Raw genomic sequence first — 15,617 nt, 5'->3', positions numbered from 1 at the left:
GCCAGTCTGCAGTACCTCTTTTCTTGCCTTATCTTTCACTCAACTTTAAAGCCAAGAAAATTACTTTAAGTTTTAATTTTGCTAGCACCTTACTTCTGGGTACCAATTTGTGTATTAGGCTCAACTACCATACCAACCTGAAATACAGTGCCTGAAAGAAGAAAGAAGTTTTTGTTTTTGTTTTTATGTGACAGACTGTGGAGAGAGGCTTGTGGTCCAGGTCTGTATGCAGCTCAGCACCATGAGATCATGCAGGGACCCAAGTTCCTTTTTTCCTGTAGTTCTACATGAGGGTTTCTCAAAGTCAGTACTATTGACATATTGGGGCCAGCTACTGGTTTGTTGTGGATGGTTGCCTTATGCATTATAGGATGCTTAGCAGTATTTCTGACCTCTACTTGCTGGATGCCAATAATGTTTCACTAGTTAAGACAAACAAAAATGTCTCCAGACATTATTACCAGATGTCCCCTGGAGGCAGTATCACTCCTGGTTGTGAAACCATTGCCTTATAGTCTTTAGGATCACCATCATATATGTGGTTGTGAGAAGTAAGGAAATGATTCATTTTCAGAAATACCAAATAAAAGCTGTGCTCTCTAGTTAACAATAGGTTTACAGCCTATTGGAAATATGTACGAACACCCCCCTAAAGTGGAGTCCCAAAGCCATAGACACTTCACGTCCTGGTACTTCTTCCTCTCTCCATTTTGTAGGCTTCTTTTCATGGGCTTTGCAGTGAGCATGTGCCAAAGAACAAAGGAGGGACTGAAAGTCTGCATCACCTCAGGAAATGTACATTTGTTTCAGTCAGACTCCTTTCTGCCTTACATGGGCGTGGGCGACCTCTGGGTAAGGTAGCACTCGTCCAATGAGGAACCAGGGGCGAGGACTTGCACTCTAGGAGATAAGTTGTCTGCTGTGACTGCCCCCAGTGTGCCTGCCCATCAGACACCCGCTCTTGCAAAAGCGTATTAAAGCCTCGCTTCATTGTGCTGTGAATCTCTGTGTCCCTCCTTTGATTGGGTCAGTGGGCTTATTTCTCACAGTGGTCAAAACAGATTTTGATTCACAGTGAAGGAAAACCAACCAGTCAAACCGACTTAGATGCTGTATCAGCAATGACATTAATGTAGTAATTATAACTTTATTCCATATGTTAAAAAAATTAAGATATGGAAGATATAAAAAAGACCCAAAATGAAGTTCAAGAGATAAAATTATAATGTTTGATAGAACTAAGAAAAATATCAAATGGAGGGGTTGGCTGGGAACGTGGCGGAGTAGGAGGACCCTAAGCTCACCTTACCCCATGGATACAACTAGATAACACGTCAGCGTAAATAACGCAGAAAATGACCCACAGACCGGCTAAATAAACTCCACAACTAAAGGTAGAGAAGAGACCATGCTGAAGAAGGTAGGAGGGGTGAAGACAGTTGGGGAGCAAATGGAACATGGCTGTTCACAGTAGAGAGGGAGCCGGTGGTGCGAAAAACAGAATTTCACAACAAGGAGCCCGTGAATGAGGACGACAAATCCCCATAACATTTGTCTTTGAAAGCAGAAGGGGCCTAATTTCATGAGTTCTTAAAACCAGTGGGACTTAAAGCCTGGAATTTTAAAAACCAGCATGCTCAGCTCTGGGAGAGCCCTGAGGGCATCAGGAAGGAAATCCCCACCCTTAAAAGACAGCAAGAGGGGCGCCTGGGTGGCTTGGTCGGTTAAGCGTCCGACTTCGGCTCAGGTCATGATCTCACGGTCCGTGAGTTCGAGCCCCACGTCGGGCTCTGTGCTGACAGCTCAGAGCCTGGAGCCTGCTTCTGATTCTGTGTCTCCCTCTCTCTCTGACCCTCCCCCATTCATGCTCTGTTTCTCTCTGTCTCAAAAATAAATAAACGTTAAAAAAAAAAATTTTTTTTTAATTTAAAAAAATTAAAAAAAAAAAAAAAAGACAGCAAGACTGGGGTGCCTGGATGGCTTGGTCAGTTAAGCTTAAGCATCTGACTTTGGCTCAGGTCAGGACCTCACGGTTCGTGGGTTCAAGCCCCATGTTAGACTTTGTGCTGACAGCTCAGAACCTAGAGCCTGCTTCAGATTCTGTGTCTCTGTCTCTCTCTGCCCCTCCCCTGCTCATTCATTCTCATATTCTCTCTCGCTCTCTCTCAAAAATAAATAAACATTAAAAACAAAAAAGATAGCAAGACAAACAGTCCATGCAGATACAGCATAGCACCAGCAGTTTGTAAAACACAGTGACAGACGGGAGAAAGAGTGATTTCCTCATCTCAGAGTGTGGCCTGGAGAGACAGGGATCATGGGGAGATTCCTCCAGGAGCAAAGGAGCTGGCAGGTGCCGCTTCCCTCTGCTGCCCCCCCCCCCCCATAAACAATGCCACCCATGGGAACCAGTGAGTCACCAACACTTGTTAACTAACTTGCTTGCACCAAGCCTGCCTCTCTGCCCCCTGCTTCAGCAATCTGCCCTTCCAAGTCATGCTTGCCTCGGTCCTGGCACTGCAGGCCTCCTCCTGCAAAAGATTGGTACAAACCCTGCCACCACCACCACATCTCCTGACCCTCACATTTTGCAGGACCTCAGTTCTGGTGGTGGAGGGGGGGCAGGTCGCATTTCACAAGCAAATCACCATGCACCTTGTTAAAAGGTGCCCCACCCCTGCTGGGGACCAAACACTGCCCACAATGGGCAAAGAGAGCCTCTGCATACAATTAGACTGAAGGAAAAAGAGGTTAAGACTCAACAGCTGAACACATGCAACACGCGTAGGAGACCTTCCCTGAAGGACCGGGCCCTGGGGGACAGGGGACACTGCACTAGAGGGCACTACAGGACCTCTTATTCATAAGGTGATTATCGTTAAGAGTGAGGGAAGTAGCTGACTTTCCCAACACACAGAATCAGACACAGAGTTAGACAAGATGAGACAGAGAAATATGTCCTCAATGAAAGAACAGGGCCAAACCATAGCAAGAGACCTAAGCAAAATGGATAAAGAAACATGCCTGATAGAAAATTTAAAGTAATGATTCTAGGGGCACTTGGCTAGCTCAGTCAGAAGAACATGTGACTCTTGATCTTGGGGTTTTGAGTTGAGCCCCATGTTGGGTGTAAAGATTACTAAAAAATAAAAAAATGAACTTTATAAAGTAATGATCATAAAGATACTCACTGGACTTGAGAAAAGAGAAGAGGACATCAGTTAGACCCTTAACACACAGATAAAAAAAAAAAACAAAACAAAACCAGATCAAGAACACAACAAATTAAATTTAAAATACACTTGATGGAATAAATAGCAGTCTGAATGAAGCAGGGGAACAAATTAACAACCTGGAAGACAAAGTAATGGAAAGTAACCAACCTGAGCAAAGGAAAGAGAAGCAAATTATGCAAATTGAGGTTAGTCTCACAGAGGTCAGAGACTCCATCAAGTGTAATAACACTGGAATTCTAGGAATCTCAGAAGAAGAGGAGAGAGAAAAGGGGACAGAAAATTTATTTGAAGAAATAATAGCTGAAAACTTCCCTAATCTGGGGAAGGAAACAGATATCCAAATCCAGGAGGCACAGAGATTGCCCCCCCAGAATTCAACCCACGGAGGTCCGTTACAAGACACATGGTCCTTAAAATGGCAAAAACTAGTGATATTTTTTGTTGTTGTTGTTAAGCAGCAAAAGAAGACAGTTACAATGCAAGGTGAACCCATAAGGCTATCAGTGGATTTTCAGCAGAATCTTTGCAGGCCAGAAAGGAGTGGCATGATAAATTCAAAGTGCTGAATGGGAAAAACCTGCATCCAAGAATACTCTATCCAGCAAGGCTATCCTTCAGAACAGAAAGGGAGATAGAGTTTCCCAAACAAGCAAAAACCAAAGAAGTTCATGACCACTAAACCAGCCCTACAGGACATATTAAAGGGACCCTTTGTGGGGCACCTAGGTAGCTCAGTTGGTTAAGCATCTGACTCTTGATTTCAGCTCAGGTCATGATCTCACAGTTCATGAGATCAAGCCCCACATCAGGCTCTGCACTGACAGCATGGAGCCTGCTTAGAATTCTCTCTCTCCCTCTGTCCCTGCCCCTCCTCTGCTCATGTGCACTCTCTCAATCTCTCAAAATAAATAAACTTAAAAAAAATAAAAATAAAGGGGACTCTTTGAGTGGAAAGTAAAGACCATAAGTGAAAGTATGAAAAGCAAAAATCCCCAAAGCAATGAAAATAAATATTTCTAAAATATTAGTCAAGGGATTAATAAAAAGATATAAAATTTGAACACTGTAACCAAAAATATAGTGGGGAAAGGAGTAAAAAATGGGCTCAAACTTAAGCAACCATCAACTTACTCTAGACTACTATATGCAGAAGATGTTATTTATAAAAGTAATAGTAAACCATGAGTCAAAAACCAGTAATAGTTATGCAAAGAATAAAGAAAAAGGAATCCAAGTATATCACTAAGGGAAGCCAACAAGCCATGAAACAGAGCAAGAGAAGAAAGGATCAGAGAGAAAATCTATAGGAATAACCATAAAACAAGTAACAAAATGGAAATAAATACATATTTATGAATAATTACTTTGAATGTAAATGGATTAAGCACTCCAATCAAGACATAGGGTGACAGAGTGGGTAAGAAAACAAGACCCATGTATATGCTGTCTGCAAGAGACTCAATTTAGACCAAAAGACACCTGCAGATTTAAAGTGAGGGGTTGGAAAACATTTATCATGCAATGGATGTCAAGAGAAAACCGACATAGCAACACTTCAGACAAACTATGCTTCGACATAGCAACATACGTCAGACAAACTATGTTTTAAAACAAAGACTATAACGAGAGACAAGGACACTATAATAATAAAGGTAATAATCCAATAAAAAGATATAATGTAAATATTTATGCACCCAACATGAAGCACCCAAATATATAAAACAACAACAAACATAAAGGAAATGATTGATAATAACATAATAATAATAGGGGTCTTTAACACCCCACTTATGTAGATGGACAGATCATCCAAAGAGAAAATCAATAAGGAAATAGTGGCTTTGAATGACATGCTGGACAGATGTATTTAACAGACATATTCAGAACATTCCATCCTAGAACAGCAGAGTAGATACTCTTTTAAATATTCACATGGAATATTCTCCAAAGAGATCACACATTAGGCTACAAAACAAGTCTTAACGAATTAAAAAAAAAAAATGGAAGTTATACCATGCGTCTTTTCTGACCACAATGCTATCCTAGGAATCAACCACAAGAAAAATCTGGGAAGAGCACAAACATTTGGAAGTTAAATAACATGCTACTAAAGAATGAATGGGTCAACAAGAAATCACAAAAGAAATTAAAAGTACATAGAAACAAATGAAAATGAAAACACAGTGGTCCAAAACCTTTGGGATTCAGCAAACAGTTCTAAAAGGAAAATTGATAGCAATACAAGCCTAACTGAAGAAGCAGGAAAAATCTCAAACAACCTAACCTTACACCTAAAGGAGCTAGGAAAAGAACAACGAATAAAACCCAAGCCCAGCAAAATGAGAAGGAACTAATAAAGATTAGAGCAGAAATAAATGATATACAAACGACCAACCAAAAAACAATAAAACATATTGATGAAACCAGGAGCTGATTCTTTGAAAAGATCAACAAAATTGATAAGCCTCTAGCCAGACTCATCAAAAAAGAAAGAAAGAAAGAAAGAAAGAAAGAAAGAAAGAAAAGAAAAGAAAAGAAAAAAAACCCAGAGAGGACATAAACAAACAAAATCACGAATGAAAGAGGAGAAATAACAACCAATACCACAGAATTACAGACAATTGTAACAATACTATGAAAACCTATATGCCAACAAACTGGATAACTTAGAAGAAATGGATAAATTCCTAGAAACCTATAACCTACCAAAACTAGAGCAGGAAGAAATAGAAAATTTGAACAGACCAGTTACCAGCAGTGAAATTGAATCAATAATGATAAAACTTCCAAAAAACAAAAGTTCAGGACCAAACAGCTTCACAGGCAAATTCTACCAAATGTTTAAAGAAGAGATAATACCTATTCTTCTTAAACTATTCCAAAAAATACAAGAGGAAGGAAAACTCCCAAATACATTCTGTGAGGCCAGTATCATCCTTATACCAAAACCAGATTAAGGCACCATACGGGAGCCTGGCTGACTCAGTTGGAAAAGCATGCAACTCTTGATTATGAGTTCAAGCCCCACACTGGATGTAGAGATTACTAAAAAAAATAAGCTTAAAAAAAAAAGACACCACCAAAAAAAGAACTACGGGCCAATATCTCTTATGAATATAGATGCAAAAATTCTCAGCAAAATATTAGCAAACCAAATCGAGCAATACATCGAAAAAAATACACCATGATCAAGTGGAATTTATTCCCAGGATGCGTGGGCGGTTCAGTGGGCACAAAGCAATCAACATGATACATCCCGTCAGTAAGAGAAAAGATAAAAACCATATGATCATACGCAATACATGTAGAAAAAGGATTCAACAAAGTATAACATCCATTCATGTTAAAAATCCTCTGCAAATAGGATTTTTGGTCTAGAGGAAACATACCTCAACATAATAAAGGTCTTCTATGAAAAACCCACAGCCAATGGGGTTCATCATAATGATGAAACTGAAAGTTTTCCCCCTAAGGTCAGGAATAAGACAAGTATGTCCACTCTCACCACTTTTATTTGACATGGTTCTGGAGCCTTCACCAGGGCAATTAGATAGCATAAAGAAGTAAAAGGCATCCAGATCATTAAGGAAGAAGTAAAACTCTCACTATTTGCAGGTGACATGATACACTATATAGAAACCCAAAAGGGGCCCCTGGGTGGCTTAGTCAGTTAAGCATCTGACTTTTGGTTTCAGCTCATGTCATGATCTCACAGTTTGTGGTATTGAGCCCTGCCTGAGGCTCCACACTGACAGCATGGAGCCTGCTTGGGATTCTCTCTTTTCCTTCTCTCTCTGCCCTTCCCCCGTGAGCTAGCTAGCTAGCTCTCTCTATCTCTCTCAAAAATAAATCAACTTTAAAAAAAAAAAGAGAAAAAGAAAGAAAACCTGAAAGACTCCACCAAAAAGACATTTAGATGGACAACAGACACATGAAAAGATGCTCATCAGCACTTATCATCAGGGAAATGCAAATAAAAACTACAATGAGACAGGGGTGCCTGACTGGCTCAGTCAGAAGAGAGTGCAACTGTTGATCTCAGGGTTGTGAGTTTGAGCCCCACGTTGGGTGTAGAGATTATTTAAAGAAAAAAATTTTTAAGTAAAAACTACAATGAGATATAACCTTACACTGTCAGAATGGCTAAAATCAACAACAAAAAACAAGTGTCAGCACGGATGTGGAGAAAAAGAAACCCTCTTGCACTGTTGGTGGGAATGCAAACTGGTGCAGCCATTCTGGAAAACAGTATGGAGCTTCCTCAAAAAGTTAAAAATAGAACTACCCTATAATCCAGTAATCATATTACTGGGTGTTTACCCAAAGAATCCAAAAACACTAATTAAAAGAGATATATGGCCCTATGTTTATTGCAGCACTATTTACAATAGCCAAGATATGGAGGCAGCCCAAGTATCCATCAATTGAGGAACGGATAAAGAAGAAGTGGTATATATACATAATGGAATATTACTCAGCCATAAAATCTTGCCATTTGCAACAATGTGGATGGAGTTAGAGACTATAATGCTAAGTAAAATAAGTCAGAGAAAAACAAATACTGTGATTTCACTCATTTGTGGAATTTAAGAAAGAAAAACAAGCAAGGGAAGAAAGAGAGAGAGAGACAAACCAAAAACACTCTTAACTCTAGAGAACAAACTGATGGTTACCAGGGGGGAGGTGGGGGGGGGGGGATAGATGAAATACAGGATGGGAATTAGAGTACACTTACCATGATGAAAAATAAGAAAAAAAGAAAAGTACAATGGATTTAAAAAATGAAAGATATTGAATGGGATTAGTGGCAGATGAGACACTGCAGATGAAACCATTAGTGAACTTGCAGACATTGCAACCGAAACCATTCAAAATTAAACACAAAGAAAAAAGATTTTAAAAAGAGAAAAGAGGGGCGCCTGGGTGGCTCAGTAGGTTAAGCGTCTGACTTCGGCTCAGGTCATGATCTTGCGGTCCGTGGGTTCAGGCCCCGTGTCGGGCTCTGTGCTGACAGCTCAGAGCCTGGAGCCTGTTTCAGATTCTGTGTCTCCCTCTTTCTCTGACCCTCCCCTGTTCATGCTCTCTCTCTGTCTCAAAAATAAATAAATGTTAAAAAAAAAAAAAAAAGAGAAAAGAGTAACAAGTTTTATGGTATTTCAAAAGGCCTCCTGGATATGTTATTGAGGTCTTTGAAGAAGAGGCAGGAGGGAAAGGCAATAAAAACACTTAAATAATAGCTGATGTTTTCCCAAATTTGATGAAAACTATAAACCCACAGATCCCAGCAGTTCTGTGAATTCCAAGCAAAAGACATAAAGACAACTTTATGGCAATAAATTTAACAACTTAGATGAAGTGGACAAATCTCTTGAAAACCACAAACTACCAAAGCTCACTCAAGAAGAAAGAGATCATCTGAATAGCCCTATAGCTGTTAAAACAGTACTCTTTTCACAATACATTTTATTTTGCAACTTGAAATTTTTCTTAACTAGTAGAAATGGAATGGGTCATAACTTTTAATGGTTGAGTGAGTGGTATGCCTTGTATATTAAGACATAGAAGCTGCTGAGGAAAACAGCATAAGATTGATATAAGATCACATATTTTCACAGTTTACCCCCTACCTAGTCATAATTCTCTAGTTAATCAAGAAAAAAAGTACTCTGTGATATGGTACCATTCCGTTTTCCACAGTTATGTGCTCTTCAGGTCCCTTGCTTCTGTACCCGTCCCTTTGGTATGTTCCTCTTCCTCCTCAGGTCTTAGCAGTAGATAAGTCTTTGGGCCTTCTGCATTTTTGCATTGCATAAATTCACTGTCCAAAGAAAATAATTCCTAAATTTTTTCCTAGCAAGTTCCAATTTTATATCTTCAGCCATCTTATATAAAATCTTCAGTGGCCTTTGGTATTTCTTTTTTACTATCCTTATTGATGCGTGGATAAGGCAGCTTATGTACAGTACAACTTCATGGGGTATCATTTACAGAAAGACTGATTGATGTATCTGTGCCTCATGTACTTGATGATGACACTATATTCATTTTTTCATTCTCCCATCAAAGTCTTGGAGCTAAACTCTAGCACTATATCCTGAAAGCATCTTTATTTTATATATCATGCTCCCTTTTCTCTGTTTATACCGTCTGCCTAGCCCCTGTGTTCTGGCTTAAACCCTACCCCCTCTCAAGGATGGTTCCTGACTCCTGCCTGAAATGAACATCTGTTGCAATGGCAAAATATATCATTCACTTTGTCACTAACATGCTGTGTTTCATTTTATTTTCATACGTGTAGGTCCTGCATTGTCTGATTGGACTTCATTTCTTAAAGACAGTCTAAGGCTTTCTTTTTATCCACCAGAGTGGCAAGTGCATTTCTGCATGTTCAGCAAACATCCCTAATTCCAGGACTGATGCACAGAGTAGCAAAGGGCCAAAGGATTAACCTCATTCTTTTTCTAGTTGTTGTATTTAAGTAGATTGCACTTCATCTAAAGCAGTATTTAAACTAGTTTTGATTTTTCCCTAATGATCTATGCTTTGTTTTCATGTTTTATGTTGGAGATACACATACTAATCCCTGATTCTTTAGATTCATATTTGTTAATTGTTTATATAGTAAATACAGGTCTGTTCACATTATGCATACCAAAAACTTCTTTTGAGTATAAAGTCCCATGTTCTCAAATTTAAATTTTTTTCTATTTAAATAATCATGCACTGAAAGAAATTTCCCTCAGTTAAAATTACCATTGTTAAATATGGCTTAAGACACTGTTTCCATTCCTTTTCTCCTATATTTAATAGAGCTTTACTAACTCCTAAAGATTGGAAATGGAGTTCAGATACCCTAGTCTTTTCCTGAAAACTGTCCATTCTGTATTCACGTGGATGATTCTAACTTCATCACATATCTGTAATCTAGCTACACTGGAAGTAGATTCAAGAGGAACCATGCACACCTTGGGCTTGTCTGCTCTCTGTCTGGGAATAGCCTTTCAGCCTTTCTAAATCTACATATTTTTCAAGGCTAGCTCACATCTGACCTCCGCTCATCACACACCTTCCTGTGTGTTTATGTTACAATCCTAAATAGAGATAACTCTCGGGAATTACTGTTGCATCATACCTTACATGCAAAAGTTAGTGCTTTTAAGTACCTGCCTTATTTTTACTTAAATGCTGTTTAAAGAATATAAGGGAGACTGCCTGGGTGGCTCAGTCAGTTGAGCATCCGACTTCAGCTCAAGTCATGATCTCGCGGTTTGTGAGTTTGAGCCCTGCATTGGGCTCGTTGCTGTCAGCGTGGAGCCCACATCAGATCCCCTGTCCCCATCTGACTTTCTGCCCCTCCCTCGCTTGCACTCTCTCAAAAATAATAAATAAACATTTTAAAAAAAGAATTTAAGGGAAGCTCTTTGAAACTAATTTGTTCATTTGTTACTGTCCTCTGGGTCAGCTCTGAATCTCTGCCTGGGAGGCACTTTCATCATAGGAGAGATTAGACTTTTTGTGGGTGGAGCCTATTAGAGTGGGGGTGTGAGGGGACACCATTGCTAGTTCTTCTTAAGTTCTTCACTGAATGACTTCAGTGAACTCATTAAACGTTTAAGTTTATTCCTGATATGTGAGATATTCAGATAGAATTACAATACGCATTCAAATCTGTTAATCCTCAGTTTGAAATTAGTGCTGTCATTCTCTGTTCATAAATTGAGAGATGAGTGAACATCTTTGCCTCTTTGGTAATTTTTCTCTCTTATTTGAGTAATTATAGGCTTGACTACTTTCACTCTATTTTTCTTTCTCTTTAATTCTCTTCATCAATTTATTATATGTACCTTACCTTGGATTTCTTTTCTTTCTTTGCCATCACCTGTCTGAGATCTCTCCCTGTTGTGGCAGGAAGTGAGAGAGGCTGATCCCAGCAGGTGTGGGACTGGACATCATCTACCCAAGATGGTGGTACACTGTAAAGATTGAGAGTTGAGCACATGAACTGAAGGAGGTAACGGAGACAAGCATGGGCCATCAAGTGAAGCTGGCCTGGGATGAGTTTTAAGAACCTGAGTACAAAGCCAAGAATAAACAGAACTGCCGGGAAAGCAAATGAAAATAAGTGTAAAAAAGGGGCAGCCTGGAGATGGCAGGGGGCAGTTGGGGACAGTGAGGGAGTAGGGAGTAGAGTAGGTGCTGAACTGCTACTAGGCTCTTACATGTTCTGCAAACCTTGTGTAGTTAAGCCAGCTCTGTTTTAAATGATCAGCCTTGGAAAGGAAGCCACCAATCTATTCTTAATTATTAAATTATCAATGCCTCCTCCTTACTTACAAAATAATGGAAGGTGGTGTGTTTTCATATGGGACCCATTTTATTCTTAGTGACATTAAAATAGGCTCTTGGGAAGTTTTTTTTTTTTAGTTTTTTTATGTTTATTTATTTTTGAGAGAGAGAGAGAAAGTGCAAGTGGGAAAGGAGCAGAAAGAGGGGGAGACACAGAATCTGAAGCAGGCTCCAGACTCTGAGCTGTCAGCACAGAGCCTGATGTGGGCTCGAACTCATAACTGCGAGATCACAACCTGAGCCGAAGTTGGACACCCAACCAACTGAGCCACCCAGGCGCGCCAGCTCTTGGAAAGCTTTTATCTTCTTTTTTGTGTAGAATATACTGCAGTATTTCAAAATGCAATGTTAAAAGATAAGTGATTTTAAAACAGAGAATTAAGTCTTATTTTTCATTTAATGTCAGTTTTCATTCAGCTACCACTTTAATAAAATAAGCAATTTCAGTAAATAAATAAATATAGTGATGTATAGTGAACAAGTTATATACATACATATATATATGTATGTATGTATGTATGTATGTATGTATGTATGTATCAGTAATTGTCATGACTTGGTAGTTATCCGAGGTTTAGGCAATTTTAGGGGAAATAGAAGAAATCAAAGATGTTCCTGTTGAACACACCTATAGTTGATGCATTCTTTATGTTTATTTATATATTATTTTTGAGAGAAAGAGAAAGAACACAAGAGGGGGAGGCAGAGAGAGGGAGACACAGAATCCAAAGCAGGTTCCAGTCTCTGAGCTGTCAGCACAGAGCCTGTTGTGGGGCTTGAACTTACCATGAGATCTTGACCTGAGCCAAAGTCAGACACTCAACCGAATGAGCCACCCAGGTACCCTGTGTTCTCTTTTTTTTTTTTTTTTTTTTTTTTTTTGCTAATGTTTATTATTTTGAGAGAGAAAGAGAGAGAGGAAGCGTGAGCACAGGTTGGGGGAGGGGCAGAAAGAGAGGGGAGACTGAATCCCACGTAGGCTTCTCCCTGGTAGTTCAGTCTCACAGAGCACAAGATAAGGACCTGAGCTGAAATCTAGAGTCAGATGCTTAACGGACTGAGCCACCCAGGCGCCCCCTAGCAAGCTGATATTCTTGTTGGAAAATAATGTGTTGTCATTTCAGAGCAAAGACAACAAAACTGACATTAGTATTTAAAGAGCTAAAGGAGTAATGCCTCTTTATTTTTAATGTTGATTTATTGTTGTGAGAGAGACAGAATGTGAGTGGGGGAGGGGCAGAGAGAGAGGAAGACCCAGAATCTGAAGCAGGCTCCAGGCTCTGAGCTGTCAGCACAGAGCCTGATGTGGGGCTCAAACTCACGAACTGCAAGATCATGACCTGAGCCCAAGTCAGGCATTTAATCAACTGAGCCACCCAGGTACCCCAAGAGTAGTGCCTCTTTTAGGAACAGGACCATTTGAGTCCTACAGGAGCTTTGGAGCATCTTTATTCAAGTGTTGACCATACAGTCTATACTACTTCTCCACTATTATGTGCAGACTGTAAGCCCTATAGTGGTAACACCTGCTATTAGGCCCCATTGTCTAACATACAGTGAAATACTGTGTATTAAATGACTTTCAGTTCTTGAAGCTTGGCTACATTTATCAACTTTCATTCATAGCAAAGAAAGAAATAAAAACCATATGTAAACGGGCGCCTGGGTGCTTCAGTGACCAACTCTTGATTTCGGCTCAGGTTGTGATCTCCGTTCATGGGTTCAACCCCCCACATAGGGCTACGCACTGACAGCGGGGAGCCTGTTGGGATTCTTCTCTCTTTCCCTTTCTCTCTGCCTCCTCCCCTACTCTTGCATGGGCACACTGTCTCTCAAAATAAATAAACTTAGAAAAATTTTTAAAAACCATATGTAAATATAAACCAAATGGGAATTGAAACTTAATTCTTTGGTTAATTTATCTACCCTGCCTAATTTCATTTCAAACATCTTACCCATTTACTGATAGCTTATACGGGAGACATTATGGAAGTGTTTTCCATCTGTGACAGTGATTTCCATGTCATTTTCTTGAATGTGATTTCAGTCCTCTATTAGTAAATTCTGAGTATCTGCCCTCTTGGGCAAGTAAACTTGCCAATCAGACATTTTCTCAAAGGTGTATCTTATGTTAACGTGAATTGGGGTGCATGCTGGCATTTTTTAGAAACCTTTGTTTGAGAACCTGAGTGATGTGATTTTGCAGTATTGATTACTTATAGCCAAGTAAGTTATTACTTCTGTCAGCACACGATACTTTGTTTCCATGTGAAATGGAAAATAGTTTTTAATTTAACAATCCCCTCCCTAATGTATTTTACCCACTTAAGTCCAAACTAAAACAATGACTTCTGGGCCTCCATTTGTGTGGATCCTGTGAAGTGTTTAGGTCTGTCCATTGACCCACCTCCAGCTAACTAGCCTGTCAGATGATGAGAGCCTCCATACTCCCCCAATCAAATGTATGTGTTTGTTTCTGAAGGAGCTACCAAGTGATAGCACATTACTAAATAATTTGCTTTTTTATTTACTTTCTTATGGCCTTTACACTTTTACTGTGGGTTAGCATCTTCCCTCTCTTCTTCTAGAGTCCATAAATACTGCACTTTTTAAATTTTGGCCTTTCTTCTTACTCATTTAGACAGTAAATAAAAGAGATACACACTCACCATCCCCTAGCATAATACATGTCTGTTTAAAAAGTAAGCTCATATTTAAATTCTGTTTATAACTCACTTCTTCCTTTGCACATCAGTTATTCATGTAGTCAGTATTTCTTTAAATAATCCATGACCGCAGTGACCAGAAGCTGTTGTGTGGTGGAAATGCCAAGATGAGTGTGTTGCAGTTGAGGCAGGGGCTTCACAGACAAGTAGGGAAGATAGACAGGTCTATAAATAATGGCCACAGAACAGCTGTTACTTCATGGTCATGAACAAATAGGACAGGATGCAAAGGTGGAGGAGGGAGGTAACAAAAGGGATGATTTGAAAGGGAAAGTGACGTTTGAGTCATGGAAGATTAGCAAGGGAAGACAAGGAATGATGTTTTAGGCGATGAGAACAGCATATGTGAGGACCAGAAGTACCACAAAATATAGCATGTTGGGAAGAGGCTCCATGAGAACGTTGAGCTTAAGGTGTCAAGGTGACAGTCGTCATTGGAAAGGCAGGAGAGGTCTAGATTGTCTGAAGGGTATCTTACAGTTATGGTTGTGTGTCCTTTGAACCTGTGGACCAGAGGCTACCTTCAAATGGTTCCATAGTTAGATCTGCTGTTTGAGGAAGACAGTTTTGGAGACAGTGAGAGGTAAAGGGGAATGTGAAGAGATGGGAATAGATATGGAGAGTAGTTTGGAGACTTTTAGGAGAGTCTGGGGAGAGAGATCATGAAGGCTTCTTTTAACCAGGGCTGTCACAGCAAGGGTGGAAAGGGCAGGGGACACTGAGCAACATTCCCCCAGGTGCTGTCAGGGAGACGTGGGGACAGTTGGATGTGCTCGAGGATAAATGCTGTCATTGCTATTCTCTTTTTTTCCTCTCTCTCTTTCTTGCCTTCTGAAAAACTTTCCAGTTATACCCTCTCTTTAATTTTAAGGAAGGGAGCTGCTTAGAAGATGTTTATTGTAGAGAAGGCAGCTTATTAGACCTTACATATTCTCACTTACTGCTCATTGAGTGATAACCAGGGTGTCTCTGGACAATTGAGTAGTAGTATTACCAGGTCAACTTCTGATTAGTTCAGCCTAAAGCCTTATGGTTTGAACTACATTAATAATAAGAGTCTCAGAAATCGTGACCAAACCAGTTGATCTTTTAGCCAAACCTAGTGCCTCAAAATCAGCAACTTTGAGGGAGTATTCATATGTCAGGGGGCATTTCACTCCCTCTGTGGTGATTTGGTGAAGAATATTACATCTGGCAATTTCCTACCAATGAGTCATAGAAAAGAGGACATGATAAGCCACATGTACTTGGAAAGTTACACAAATATAACGAAGAGCTATTTTCCCTTTATGATGCTTCTCAGATTTAA

General features: G+C 39.7%; 1 protein-coding gene across 6 annotated transcripts in view; it reads left to right on the top strand.

The window, feature by feature from the left end:
* Positions 1-15,617, top strand: part of RABGAP1L (RAB GTPase activating protein 1 like) — a 753,664-nt gene that overhangs the window by 561,881 nt on the left and 176,166 nt on the right. The window lies entirely within an intron of this gene.

Source organism: Panthera pardus, unplaced genomic scaffold (assembly GCF_024362965.1).
Source record: "Panthera pardus isolate Hobbes unplaced genomic scaffold, ASM2436296v1 HiC_scaffold_21, whole genome shotgun sequence".
NCBI lineage: Eukaryota > Metazoa > Chordata > Mammalia > Carnivora > Felidae > Panthera > Panthera pardus.
The sequence above is the reverse complement of the archived record's forward strand: the minus strand, read 5'-3'. Positions and strand labels throughout refer to the sequence as shown.